Below are 12,925 nucleotides of genomic sequence, written 5' to 3'. Positions count from 1 at the left end.
CCGCCCCCTGCCCCCCGCAAGCTTCTTAATACATTGCAGGTGAGATATATCTGTGAGTTGAAGCTACTTGTATGAAATGTTGGAATAATGAGTGAGTGCAATCAATTCTGCAAAACAGCTGGTCAGTTCTGATAGGAGAAATATAATCAATTTAACAAATTGGACATGCATTCCACTTTAGACACTGGTGCAAGGTGTCCCATTGACTCAAGAACAAACAGAAGCCAGCCTCTGTCCTCAAGGAGCTTGGAGTCCTGGGGTAGGAACAAAATGTGTGTAAATGACTGTAAGTCCTTTGGTGTTAAGCTAAGAAGGTAAACTCGAAAGTTGATAAAATATATTTGCTCAAATAAAATTATCATCTTTACTGGTTCATTTGGTTTATTTTAAAGGAAAGTAACAAGTTTATTTTTCAATACATAGAGAAGCATAAGAAAAAGAGGTGGGAGAGGCATTTCATAACTTGTCAATTTACGATTTTTTAAGTCTTATTTTTTACACACACACACACACACACACACACACCACACACACCACACAGGTGATGGGGCTGCCTTCCCTCCACTATCCCTGGCAGTAAGGCATCCCAGTGTGAACAGCCAGGGACCACACAAGGAAGGGGTCAGAGCAGGGCAGCACCCCAGCAAGGTCAGGAAATTACTTATTGGAGAATTGAGTAAATAAGTAAAGATATCAAGAATAATGATAACTAGGCTTTTTACTGTCAGAGAACATGAGGTACAAATTTGAGAAGAGGGAAGGAGAAACAACCCCTGCAGCATTAGATTGGAATTAAAGTTTGTCTGGACGAACTCATGGTTTTCAGTGTATACCTAGATAGATACAGAGATATAGAGAGATGAAAATGTGTATATACACATGTGTATGACACATTATGTGTGCAGATATGTATATATTATGTAGGTGTGTATGCATGTATGTATATACTTGCATAGATTTCCTTTCTCTGACCACTGAGAGGGCCTAGGGGCAGCAACATCTCAATAGCAATAAAGCACACCAAGCACACAGATCTTGACTTTTGAATGCCACTTCTCCATTTAAAAAAACAAAAACAGGACATCTTAGATAAATGGCTGATTCCAGGGTGGCTAGCGGCAAGGAAAGAAGACGTGCTTGTGCACATCTTGGTATATCAGGTTTAGGAAGCTGTCACTGGTCAAATCAGGGACAACTTTGAACATCAAAATAAATAATCGTTGTAATGGATCATAACTCATCGATGTAAGTCTCTAAGTACACACTTATATCAATACATATGTACATATACACATACATACATCTTTACATACAACTGAATGGCAACTAATAATGGCATTTGGCAAACTGTTATGCTAACAATTAACTCAGGCAAGAAACATCAATGGAGGCTAAAACTGGTAGATAAAATTGGGATGAGTAGATTTTTACACAGTCTCCAAGTGACTCTCCACAAAATACCTATTGTTACAAAGGGAAAGATAGATAGGTTTGCAGCAGAAAAAAAAAATGTCAGACATCATGTTAACTAATGAATCAGTGTTAACTTCTCCAGCAATGAGACAAGTAGGCAAACAGCTGCCAAGAGAGGATGAAGTAAGAACACAGCATCACTTCTGTGACATTCTGGCCAAAAATTCTGGGTGTTATCATAAGGAAACATCAAACAGACCCAAATTGGCCTTTAATCTTCATAACTCTTCAAGGTCATGGAAAGTAAAAAAACTAAAGAATTGCTTCAGGTTTGAAGTTTAAGCCACATTACAGCTGGGTGTAAGGTCCTGTCCTAGATCATATCCCATTGTTATAAAGGAGGCTAAAATGGAGTCTCTGGGGGAAGGATATATTTGAGTCATTTATACTATTTAACTTTTCTGTACATTTGAAAATGTTTCAAAATTAAAATTATAAAAAGAGGTAATGAGTAAAAGCAATTACTGTAAGGGTAATGGAAGTAAAGTGAGGTGGGGTTCAGAAGCTAGAGAATCCCATTTCCATAGTAACAGAGCCCAGGTCTGCCTTCAGTATTACTGTATCTTGAGAGCCCAACCCAGTCCTTCACATAATTGGCATATGTTGAATGAATTCTTTGGTTAATTGAGCACAGAGAAGGGGAGGTGTCAGCCAAGAAAGTTTCATGAAAGAGACAGAGGTGAAGAGGGGGCAGTGTAAGCACGGGAAAATGAATAAAGGTCACAGAAGTGAGAAAGCAGATAGTACATGAAGCAGCAGGTGGTTGGAGTAGAGCAAATGTTTTAGAACACAAGAGGGGTGATGGTTAGGAAAAGTAGTTCATACAACATAAGAAATAACCTACAATATCAGGGTGAGGTAAGGAAGGAATACTCATTTTGGAAGGCATTTGAAAAAGCTTGTTAGTCCTTTCTAAGCAAAGTCCATTTAATCTTTTTTTTTCTATCTTTGTTCTAATAGAGGTACCAATGCCCAATAGTGTATCCAAGGAGGAAAGAATACAAAGATTAGGGTTAGTCTGCAGTTACATGACAAAATCCCCCAGGGAATTCTACAGGCTTATGTTCCATAGAACCCTATGTTAGTGTTTTGTGATGAAATAATTTTGAATTGGGCTAAATTAACCATATTTTTCTCCTAAATGACTCCTTACTGGGATATTCCAAAAGGAAGAGAATATGCAATTTGACCCAAGTTAACCTCAGTACCATTCCCCACTCCACCTCCATCCACCAGGAGTCTCTAGAGGAACTGCAAAATCACACTCCAGAAAATGTTTGTGTGGATGAGTAGAGGGGAAAAGGCGTATGCCAGGTATTTGTGAACAGCCAGCTAAACCCTGCAAGGCATGTAAGGATTTTAAGTGAAATCAGAGATGAAGTATAAAGTGATTGAACTCAAATGGTGGCAGAGGAGCAAGGCCCTGCACACTATAACTTGCCTACTTCTTTCTTTCGAGCTCTGTCAGTTTCTATGTAAACAGCCACACACAAAGATTGTAAGGATAAAGTCAAGCCCTCCCAAGGGGTCACATGAGCTGACCTCTTTGCGGCACTCTGCTAGCTGTGGCTGGGTTACCATGGATATCAGAAGAGTTAGAGGAAGTTTGCAAGAAAGCATTGATTCATGAACGGGTAAGGGTAGTGCCTATGGCAGTTGGGGTGTAAAATAAGGCAAAAACAAAAATGAAATGAGTGGGGAGAGATTGAGAGGCCAGTTTGATGGAGTCTCAAAGTGCTGCAGGCCTATACTCATTCTCTCATTCTACCAATGCCGACAAGAACACCTTCTTCAGTGAATGTTCCTATTCAGGGTCTGATGACTCTCACTGATAGAGATACAAACATTCAGCCCAGAAGGGGGAATGACTGATGATGTCTGTGGAATTGAAATTCAGCAGCACGTAAAGTATGCACAGTGCCTCTTCAGTGACCATTTTGGACAATTACCAAGTTGAAAGATACATAAGTGCCATGTAAACTTTTCAAACATTCAAGGAGCAAATAGCTCTTCCCTGCATAACTGTGGTTCTTCCTATGAGAAGGAGGAGGCAGCAAGAACTGGTAACAGCAAAAAGCAAGAGATAAATGGAGAAAAAGTGAGGAAGGTCTTTAAGGTTTCTCCTCCAGGTACCACGGAGCAGAAAAGAGGGAAGATGTGAAATGGAGAAGGGAGGAAGCCTACATATGCATGCAATTAATTTTTTGAAGAGATATAAGATGCCCCTCTGTGATTCTCAAACTTCAGTTTGCTCTGGAGTTCCCTGGGCAGTTTGATAAGAAAGCAGATTGCAGGGTTTCACATTCCATAAGGTTAGGGCTCACTAGGTTGGGGTGTACACTCAGAAGTCTGAAAGATAAAAAGATCTTCAAATGATAATGATGCCAGCGTTCTTCGACCATGGTGTTATAAATCCTGGGCTATGATGATCTAGTAAAAGTTATTTGGGCTGAGGGTTTCCTGAGACAATAATGAGTCCATGACTGATTGAGCCAAAGCTGATAAGCAGGCTAACAGAAGGCTCCTACTACAGGTGACCAGAAAGGGATAAAATATAATCTCTTTGTCATCTATGTATGGGTCTATGTCAAGGTCTTGCATATCAGCGGAGAAATATAGCTAGATATAGATATATAGCTAGATAGAGATATATGGATGGGGAGGAAGGGACCCACTTTAGTTAAGAGAAGTATTGAACAGGAGAAGAAATGTAATATGGTCCAGGTCTTGATGTTATTATAGTTGAATCCAAGTAAATTAATACATAATCCACCCTAATTATTTAAAACAATTGAGCTCAAATAAACCCTTAAAATGAGGGACTCTATTCCAAACAGTCAGCCACATGTGTTCCTTCACAGCCATGTCCTGGAGGCAGCAAAGTACTGAGGTGAGAGCCCTACAAGAACATGTGAGTGCATATATCTTGACAAGGTGGTGATCTTATTCCCGTCAAGTATATGGCCAGAGGGTGACTGCTGGGCCATATGGTACTTTTGTTTTTAATTTCTTTAGAAATCTCCATACTGTTTTCCATAGTGGTTGCACCAAGCTACATTCCCATCAACAATGTACAACTGTTCCCTTTTCTCCACAGCCTCAATAACATTTATCCTTTGACTTTTTAGTAATAGTAATAGCCATCCTAACAGGTGTGTGAAAAGGGTAACTTTGTGAGATGATGGATATGTTAATTGCTTCACTATAGTAACCATTTTACTATATATAGTATCCCCTATTATGGTTTGTACTCTAAATAAACACAATAATTTTTTTGAGCCCTGCATGATAGTCAGTCTGCCTGGTTTCAAATCTGGTTCTGAAACTTCCTTGCTATGTGACTTTGGACAAATGAGATCATACAACTATCTGAATCATAACTTTTTTTAATAAGGGGATTTTAATATAGGAAATTGGTTGTACATGTTTTGGAAGGGCTAAAGAACAAAAAGAAGGAGAGGTGCTGTAGGAGAAAGGAGGAAGAAGGACTGACACCTAAAGATTAGAAGCTGCTAAAGCCCCTGGATTGGAGCCCTTTAGCAGGACCTGCTACCATGCTGTTGGAGAAACTATCTCAGTTGGTTCTGCATTCATCAAAAAGTTCCTGTGACTGGGGTTGGAACCACAGAAAAGATGTTGACTTTGTCCAAGCGTCGGGACTTCAGAACCTCTCTAACTTTGTTGTCATAGCAACAAACAACAACTGCCACATTATTAGTGTCAAAAGCAGGAAGCTTCTCTCGGTCCACTTCTGATCTTCAAATGGGAACTTTAGATTCCCATTAGCATAATTGAAAGGTAAGTCAGCTGGCAATGGAAGCTGGGAAATGTATAGTTTGCAGACTTCGAGCCCCAGTAGTATAAAATATAGCATAATTGGGCAGATGTGAAGCTGAGAAAGATGAGTAAATAACTAGCACAAATGCTCATGAGACAATTTGGCCTGTAGTTTTCATTCTCATAGTGAATTTCTTCATTTGTTTTAAACAACTCTTTATTTTACCATATATTTAAGGTATATAGCATGATGTTTTGATATACTTATATATAGTAAAATGGTTACCATAGTGAAGCAAATTAACATATCCATCATCTCACATAATTGCCCGTATGTGTGTGCGTGAATGCATTTAAAAATCTACTCTCTCAGCAAATTTCCAGTATACAATTGTTATATTTTCCTCTAATTTGGTCTTGAGGTCTCTCTCCGGAAAGTGGTACAAATTCCAGTGCTGCACTCACAGGACTCCAGGGTAGATGGTCGTGGATATTTACAGTGTGCTTTCACAGGGTACTTCTTTATTCTCATAGATAGACTAATGCCCAAATGTTCAACCCATGACCAGGTGTCTCTCACACAGGAAAATCTTCATTCTAGCAGACACCCTTGTGGGACTCTTGTCTGACCTGTGGATAGCCACCCTCTAGGAGAGTCCTGGCCAGGAAAGAAGTTAGGTTCAGGTGTATTGGTCAGGTGAGACACAGAGGAAGCAGCACAGCAAAACATAAAATAGCAGAAGCAGTTTCTTATCTACAAATCCCAGATGGAAGAGGGCAGCACATCTTGTAGGGCCAATGGGAAAGGGGAGCTTTCAGGACATGCACACTCAATCAGTGGGTAGGGAGCAAGAGAGAGAGTGAGGGACTTATGGTACCTGTCTTTCATATGGTTCAGGGCATTGCCCTAACAGATGTTCCTCAAGGAGTTCTAATTGGTGGGTTTAGAGCAAGCAGGCTTCAGTTCCCAGGAGTTATGCTATGACTGAAAGGTGGTCACTAATGGCATATGTGCACATTCCATGAAAGGTATGGGCTCACTAGGCAAGTCAAGTAGATCATATCTAGCTTTACCATAGGAAGGAGGTCCATGCCTCCAATTTGTGGATCTTTACACTGTTCAAGTCTCTACTTTCTATGATAGGTGAACCTCATCTTAAATGCTTACTAACAATAATACTGGCCTGGAAATCAGAAATCCCTAGTTGAAGAACTGACATACTAATGACGTTGAAAAAGTCATCTTACCTCTTTGAATATCAGTTTCTACTTCTAGAAAATAAGAGCTCACACTACTCCTGTTGGAAGCTGAGAAGTTCAAGATCAAAGTCCTGGATTGGAACCCATTAGCAGCACCTGCTAATGGGCTAGTGGGAGAAACTATCTCACTTGGTTCTGCATCCATCAAAAAGGTCCTGTACTGACTGGGGTTGGAACCACAGCAAAGATGTTGACTTGGCCCAAGCTTCAGAGTTTGGAATCTCTCTACCTTTGCTGTCACAGGTCATCTTACCTCTTTGAACATCAACTTCTACTGCTATAAAATGGAGCTAACAGTAACCCTTGCAAGCAAGCAGTTAGATCACATGAGAATGCAAATGTCCAGACACTCTATAGACTATAACACTGTAGAAATTTGAAGTACGAGCTGGTTACTATTCCTACTAAAGTTCTTAAGAGTAGTTCGAATTCTGATGGAGATTGGCTTTTCAAGACTGACCAGGAAACTGTGTTCACACTTAAAGCTATTATCAGTTTCAGCTTGAATATCACTCATTTATTTAATTCAGAATGATTCACTTTCTGTCACATGAATCGAGAACCCATTGCTATATTCTGAATGTTTGTTTTCCCCAAAAATTCATGTTGAAATCCTAATTCACAAGGTGATAGTATCAGGAGGTATTAGAAGCTGAGGCCTTTGGGAGGCTCTACCCTCAGGAGTAGGATTAGTGTCTATATAAACGAGGCCAAAGGAACTCATTCACCCCTGTCACCATACAGAGGTTTTAGAGGAATGTGACTCTCTATGGACCAGAAGACAAACATCGGTTCTGCCAGCACCTTGATCTTGAAATTCCCAGCCTCCAAAACTGTGAGAAATTTCTATTATTTATGAGCCACCCAATTTATGGTATTTTGTACAGCAGCCCAAACCCACTAAGACACAGAATGCATCTGCCCAACTAAATAATTTTTGAGTCCTGTGAGAAAAAGAATAGCAGAGACTTTGAAGAGAGTCGAGCCTGAACCTAGTCTGCCATCTTACTTTGCTTACAACACAGAACACAGGTCTGCCTGGTGTAGAGGTAAGAGACTTTGTGCCATCCCTTCAGTGGAGTCTATGGGCAGAGCCAGGGCATCCGATCAGAGGACGGGTGTTCAGGGTGCTCTTCCAGAGCAAGCTGCCCCAGCCTTGGCCAATGAACAGAACAGTCAGGGCAGCAGCAACTACAAATCATTCCCAGCCACCCAGAAATTGCTGGGTCTGAAGGAAGCCGACAGCTATCAAAGCTGCCGTGGCTGGCTGGCTGGCTGGCTGGCTGGCTGGCTGGCTGGCTGGCTGGCTGCTGCTCACCAAGGCAAAGAACAGTTTCCAGTTGAGGGCTGGGGGAACGGGGCTGAGTCCTCTGACAGCACAGGCATGACCTCTACAAGTCACCCTCTTCGCTGCACTGTTGAGACTTAGAAACTAGATAATTCATGCGAAACACGTAAGAAACATCTGAAAGTCCATGAGAAAGAGGGCACAGAGACACTGTCAAACTCGGAAGGAGCAGTTGTTGGCAGGTCCAATAACAAACTTTGCAGTCCTTTTTCTCTAACTGATATTTTTAATAATCGCTTTACTCACAAGCAACTCAGAGATATTAGGTTTTCTGTGTTTCCAGGGGTTGCTAGGCAACATTTCTAGGCAGCTGGAGATATTTCCGTAGTAAGCAAGTCATGTTCTACCACAAAGGCCATGGTTTGAAAAACACATTTTTCATCTATCATCTATAAACCCAGTGTTTTAATACTAGGAGTCTTTTATAATAGCTAAAATGAGATTCAGCATTTGATAATAGTAACTACAGCATGCTTTAGCATCGAGCCCTGATATAACTCTGCTCTGAGAACATGCATACACCAAAGAGTGCGTCAGTTTTCACAGGTACCATCCATCAGTCAAGCATGGCCAACAAGATGGATCAAAAAAACTCACCTAGACAGATATTTTTTTAAAATAGAGTTTTTAAAACAGCTTTTAGAGGTTGGTTCTTTGGTTTTTGTTGTTAACTTCAAACTGAAAAGATTTGTTTTTCCTGATTTTCTTTATTATTACTTCAAAAAATGTGAGATAACCTCTAATACAATGAAATTTACTTGTAGGAGTCTCCATTTTTCTAATTAAAATTTAATATATACCAGTGATCTGTACATTTTTGCTAAGTTCTAATTTTGATTCTCTTTAGTTGGATGCTTACAAATCTCTTCAGTGTGTGGGATACTTTAGAAAATTTAAACATTGACTGTGCCTGGAGGTATTTTTAAAAGTCTCCAGAAACCCTGGGCTGCATCTCTGCTGTTACAGAAAATTAGCTTTTAACAACAAACATGTTAATCAATAGTGGATTAAATTATTTCTCATTCTTTGCTCATTGCCGTTCTTTAGAGCCATGCAGTTATACCCAAAGCAGAGCCTTCTCCTCTGAAAGGCATGCAGTGCCAAACTTCTAATACCCAGGTTTTGAGAGAGTTACATATCCAGAGTCCCAAATAGTTTTGCAGAATTGGCATCCACAAAAGGACACTTCTAGAGCTGTCTTAAGCACATAGTCACCCACTCTCTTTTCACCAGCACACACACAAAAAATACATGTTCTAAGTCAGCAATTGTTGTTTGCTGGTTCCTCAAGATACTAAGAATAACAATTAAGTTTACCACATGAAAACCAAAGTCTTTTTGGACCCATTTCTCTAATGCTTTCTTATTTATGTAGCTTCAGAAGGCGAGTTGATTGCTTCCAAAATAACACATTTATATCTGATTCTTTTCTAATTGGGTTTTACATAGATGAAAAACAGGCATAAAATATAATTAAAGATAATAAAATTATCTTCCACACGTATATGCTATCTGTTTTGAATTTTTCTTGCAGCAGTGGGTACTTCACAGAACAAAAGTGTCAGAGGCTGAGAATTTTATCTTCAAGAGAAGTAGATGAAGTGGCACATTTTTGCACCAAGAATAAGTTTCTTCTGTAATGGACAATTTTCAAAATCAGGCAGATCTACAGAATTAAAGTAACTTTAACATTTGTATTCTTAACCAAGTCTTTGTGTTATTAAACCACAACCACAATTAGGAAAATAATTTTTTCTTCTGCTAAGCAATAAAATCTCATTGATTCATCCAACAAATCTCGAGACCCTACTGTACATCAGGTATCCTGTCCATCTCTAGGGATATAAGTGAAGAGAATGTTTTCCCTGCCTTCAAGGAGTTTACGGCCCAGGAAGGAAATACAAATAAATAGCCAGGCAATTATAGCCGTGCAATAAGCACCAGATAGAAGTAAATATAGGGAATTATGAGAACACAGCAGAGCTCAGGAGAGCCCTCCAAGCACCTCCAAACTGAGACCCGAAGGATCCACAGAGTTAGCCAAGAGAAGGTGTGGGGGAAGGGGAGGAGGGAGGGCAAGAGTGTTTCAGACAGAAGGAGCCATAAGTACCAAGAAAAGCAGCACCTCTCTCCCTCGCTGGGACTAGTCATCTTCTCCCTGTGTCTGTGTCCCAATCTCCTCTTCTAATGCGACACCAGTCACAGGGGATTCCGGCTCACTCTAATGACCTTGTTTTAGCCAAATTACCTCAAAATTACCTTATAAATAAAAAGACCTTATCTCTGAACAGTCACATTCTGAGTTACTGGGACTTAGAACTCCAACATATAAATCTTGGAGGAACAAATTTAACTCATAACAGTCACTTTGGCTGTAAAAGTGGAGAAGGTAAAACTAGGGGATAGACACAGGACAGGAAAACCCAGAGAGGGTATTTCCAGGAGGAGGGGGAGGAGTTAACAGCACTCCAAGTGCCTCCAAGGTCAATAAAAAGGTAAAGACTGAAATTGTCCTTCAGAATTAGGGGCAAGGAAGGGACCATGACTTCGATAAGTGCTGCTTTGGACAGTGATGGGTGCCAAAGGCCAATCTCAGTTTATGAAATGTCTGGGAGTTCAAAGGTGCAAGCAACCCCTCAGGAAATTTCTCTGAGAAAGCCAGGAGAGAGCTATAGGTAACTGAAGACAGAGTCACAAGAGGACTTATTTTGTCAACAAATAATTATTAAATTCCCACTGTGCACACAGGGCTGAGGAAGTACACTAGATAAAACCGTGCCATTGGCAAGATCAACGTTTTGAGTTAATGGAGAAATTGCAACTATGTTTAAGAATTTCCATATATGATCAAAGACTGGAATACACAAAAATGATATCAGATGCTGAGTTTGGGAGTCAGAAGTAATCTATTTAATCTATTTTTTTATTTTTAGCAATTTGTTTAATGTAGTAATAATAAAAGCTATCACTAAGTATCACGTATTGGGCAATGTGCTAAGTGCCTTACACTATCTCTTCTAATTCACATAAAAACTGTATAAGGTAGCTAGTATTATTTTCTTCATTTTACAAATAAGAAAGCTGAGACTTAATGAAATTAAATAACTCAGTGAAGGTCCAAAAGCTAGTAAAAGTGGACCCAAACATCATCCATGTCCATGATATTAAAAAGAAATGCCAAAAACGCATTTCAAAAGGAGTATTTGTGTTTGAAAACGGATGTGCTGAGGGGAGGTATTTTGTGTAATGTGGGAAAAATCAAGACAGAAACTATGTTATATAATTATGGCAAAAGAAAAACTGTTTATAGAGTCTCCTAGCACTTGTCATCTGCATTAGAGTGCAGATCTTGGCCGGGCGCAGTGGCTCAAGCCTGTAATCCCAGCACTTTGGGAGGCCGAGACAGGCGGATCACAAGGTCAGGAGATCGAGACCATCCTGGCTAACACAGTGAAACTCCGTCTCTACTAAAAAGTACAAAAAACTAGCCGGGCGAGGTGGCGGGCGCCTGTAGTCCCAGCTACTCGGGAGGCTGAGGCAGGAGAATGGCGTGAACCCGGGAGGGGGAGCTCGCAGTGAGCTGAGATCCGGCCACTGCACTCCAGCCTGGGCGACAGAGCGAGACTCCATCTCAAAAAAAAAAAAAAAAAAAAAAAAAAATTGAGTGCAGACCTTGGTTAAATTCTATCATGAATCAAAGAATCCTGGGAGTTCCATGTTGTATGTATACCTCGCCTGCCAATCTGACATAAATTTCTCAAGAGTAGCTATGTCTTTATTACCCTTTGTTGTTCCCACCAAGCCTAGCTCAGTGATTTCACCGTAGGAGTCTAACGCTGAATAAATGTTTGCTTGAATTACTGAATGTTAAACAAAAATATTGAAACAGACAACAAAACAGTCCCAGTATCAAAACAAAGGTGCTGGGAGCTTTTGAGAAAAACATTCCCCTTCTGAGACACCATTTTCTCCTCCTTGCTTAAATACACTGGGCCTTTGATGATATTTGACATCATTTCCTAGCACTGATTCACTGGCTCTGGGAGGGAAGGGTGAATCTCTTCTCTCCCACTGTTTCTTAGCAATGATAAAAGCAAGCCATTTCTATCATTTTTGGAAATGGAACAGAGATGCTTTACTTCCAGCTGCTTATTAGACATATAAATCAACACCAACAATCAATTGTACATCCTCACTTTGCTGTTAAGATCACTAATAGAATACAGTTGGCTCATACTATTAGCAGTCAAGGGTCATGCATAAATCTAACAGTAACTGGGAACTGCTTAATTTCAAAATCACATTTTTAAAGATGCATCAGAAAGAAGCTATTGTAACCCTTCAAGCACCAAACTGGATTGGTTCTACTTTTGTAAATCCCTAATAGCATTTCTTCAATCGTTAGTACACTCCTATTTGCATGTGTAGTGAGGCATATAATGTCTAATGATAATTTGGGTGATCATGGTGTTATAATGCAATAGCATTTTAAAAGTAAAAGTTCACATGTATGAGAGGAATTTTCTGTCTCTAGACAACTGAAAGATTATTCAAAGGTCTAACTGCTTTTTCACATACATAATTCCAGCCACCAAAATTGATACCTTGGAGGGAAGTGTTGAAGAGTGGTTACATGTGTGGTCTGTGGAGTTAGACTACATAGGATTAAATCCAAGGTTTACTATTTATGTGATCTTGGAAAGTCAGCCTCTTTTACCTCGATTTCCTCAACCCTAAAAAGAAATACTATTCAATCATAAAACAGAATGAAATCCTGTCATCTGTGGCAACATGAATGAACCTGGAGGTAACTGTGTTAGTGAAATAAGCCAGACACAGAAAGACAAAACCACATGATCTCACTCTTATGTGGAATCTTAAAAAGTTGATTTCATAGACAGAGAGAGAATAATGGTTACCAGTGGTTGAGGAGGAAAAGCAGGAAGGAATACCAGGAGAGGTTGGCCAACTGGTACAAAGCTACAGTTAGACAGGAGAAATAAGTTTTGGTGTTCTATTACACAGTAGGGTGACTATAGCAAATAACAATGTAGTGTGTATTTCAAG

General features: G+C 39.9%; 1 pseudogene across 1 annotated transcript in view; it reads left to right on the top strand.

Annotated features, from left to right (window-relative positions):
• The window catches only part of LOC105528754, a 12,356-nt pseudogene extending 3,153 nt beyond the window's left edge, over positions 1–9,203 (top strand). Inside the window, exon 2 of the transcript XR_001004401.1 lies at positions 9,192–9,203. The product of XR_001004401.1 is annotated as a keratin, type II cytoskeletal 8 pseudogene (transcript). The remainder of the gene's footprint in view (positions 1–9,191) is intronic.
• Positions 9,204–12,925: the final 3,722 nt, after the last annotated feature.

Source organism: Mandrillus leucophaeus, unplaced genomic scaffold (assembly GCF_000951045.1).
Source record: "Mandrillus leucophaeus isolate KB7577 unplaced genomic scaffold, Mleu.le_1.0 Scaffold730, whole genome shotgun sequence".
Classification (NCBI taxonomy): Eukaryota; Metazoa; Chordata; class Mammalia; order Primates; family Cercopithecidae; genus Mandrillus; species Mandrillus leucophaeus.
The sequence above is the reverse complement of the archived record's forward strand: the minus strand, read 5'-3'. Positions and strand labels throughout refer to the sequence as shown.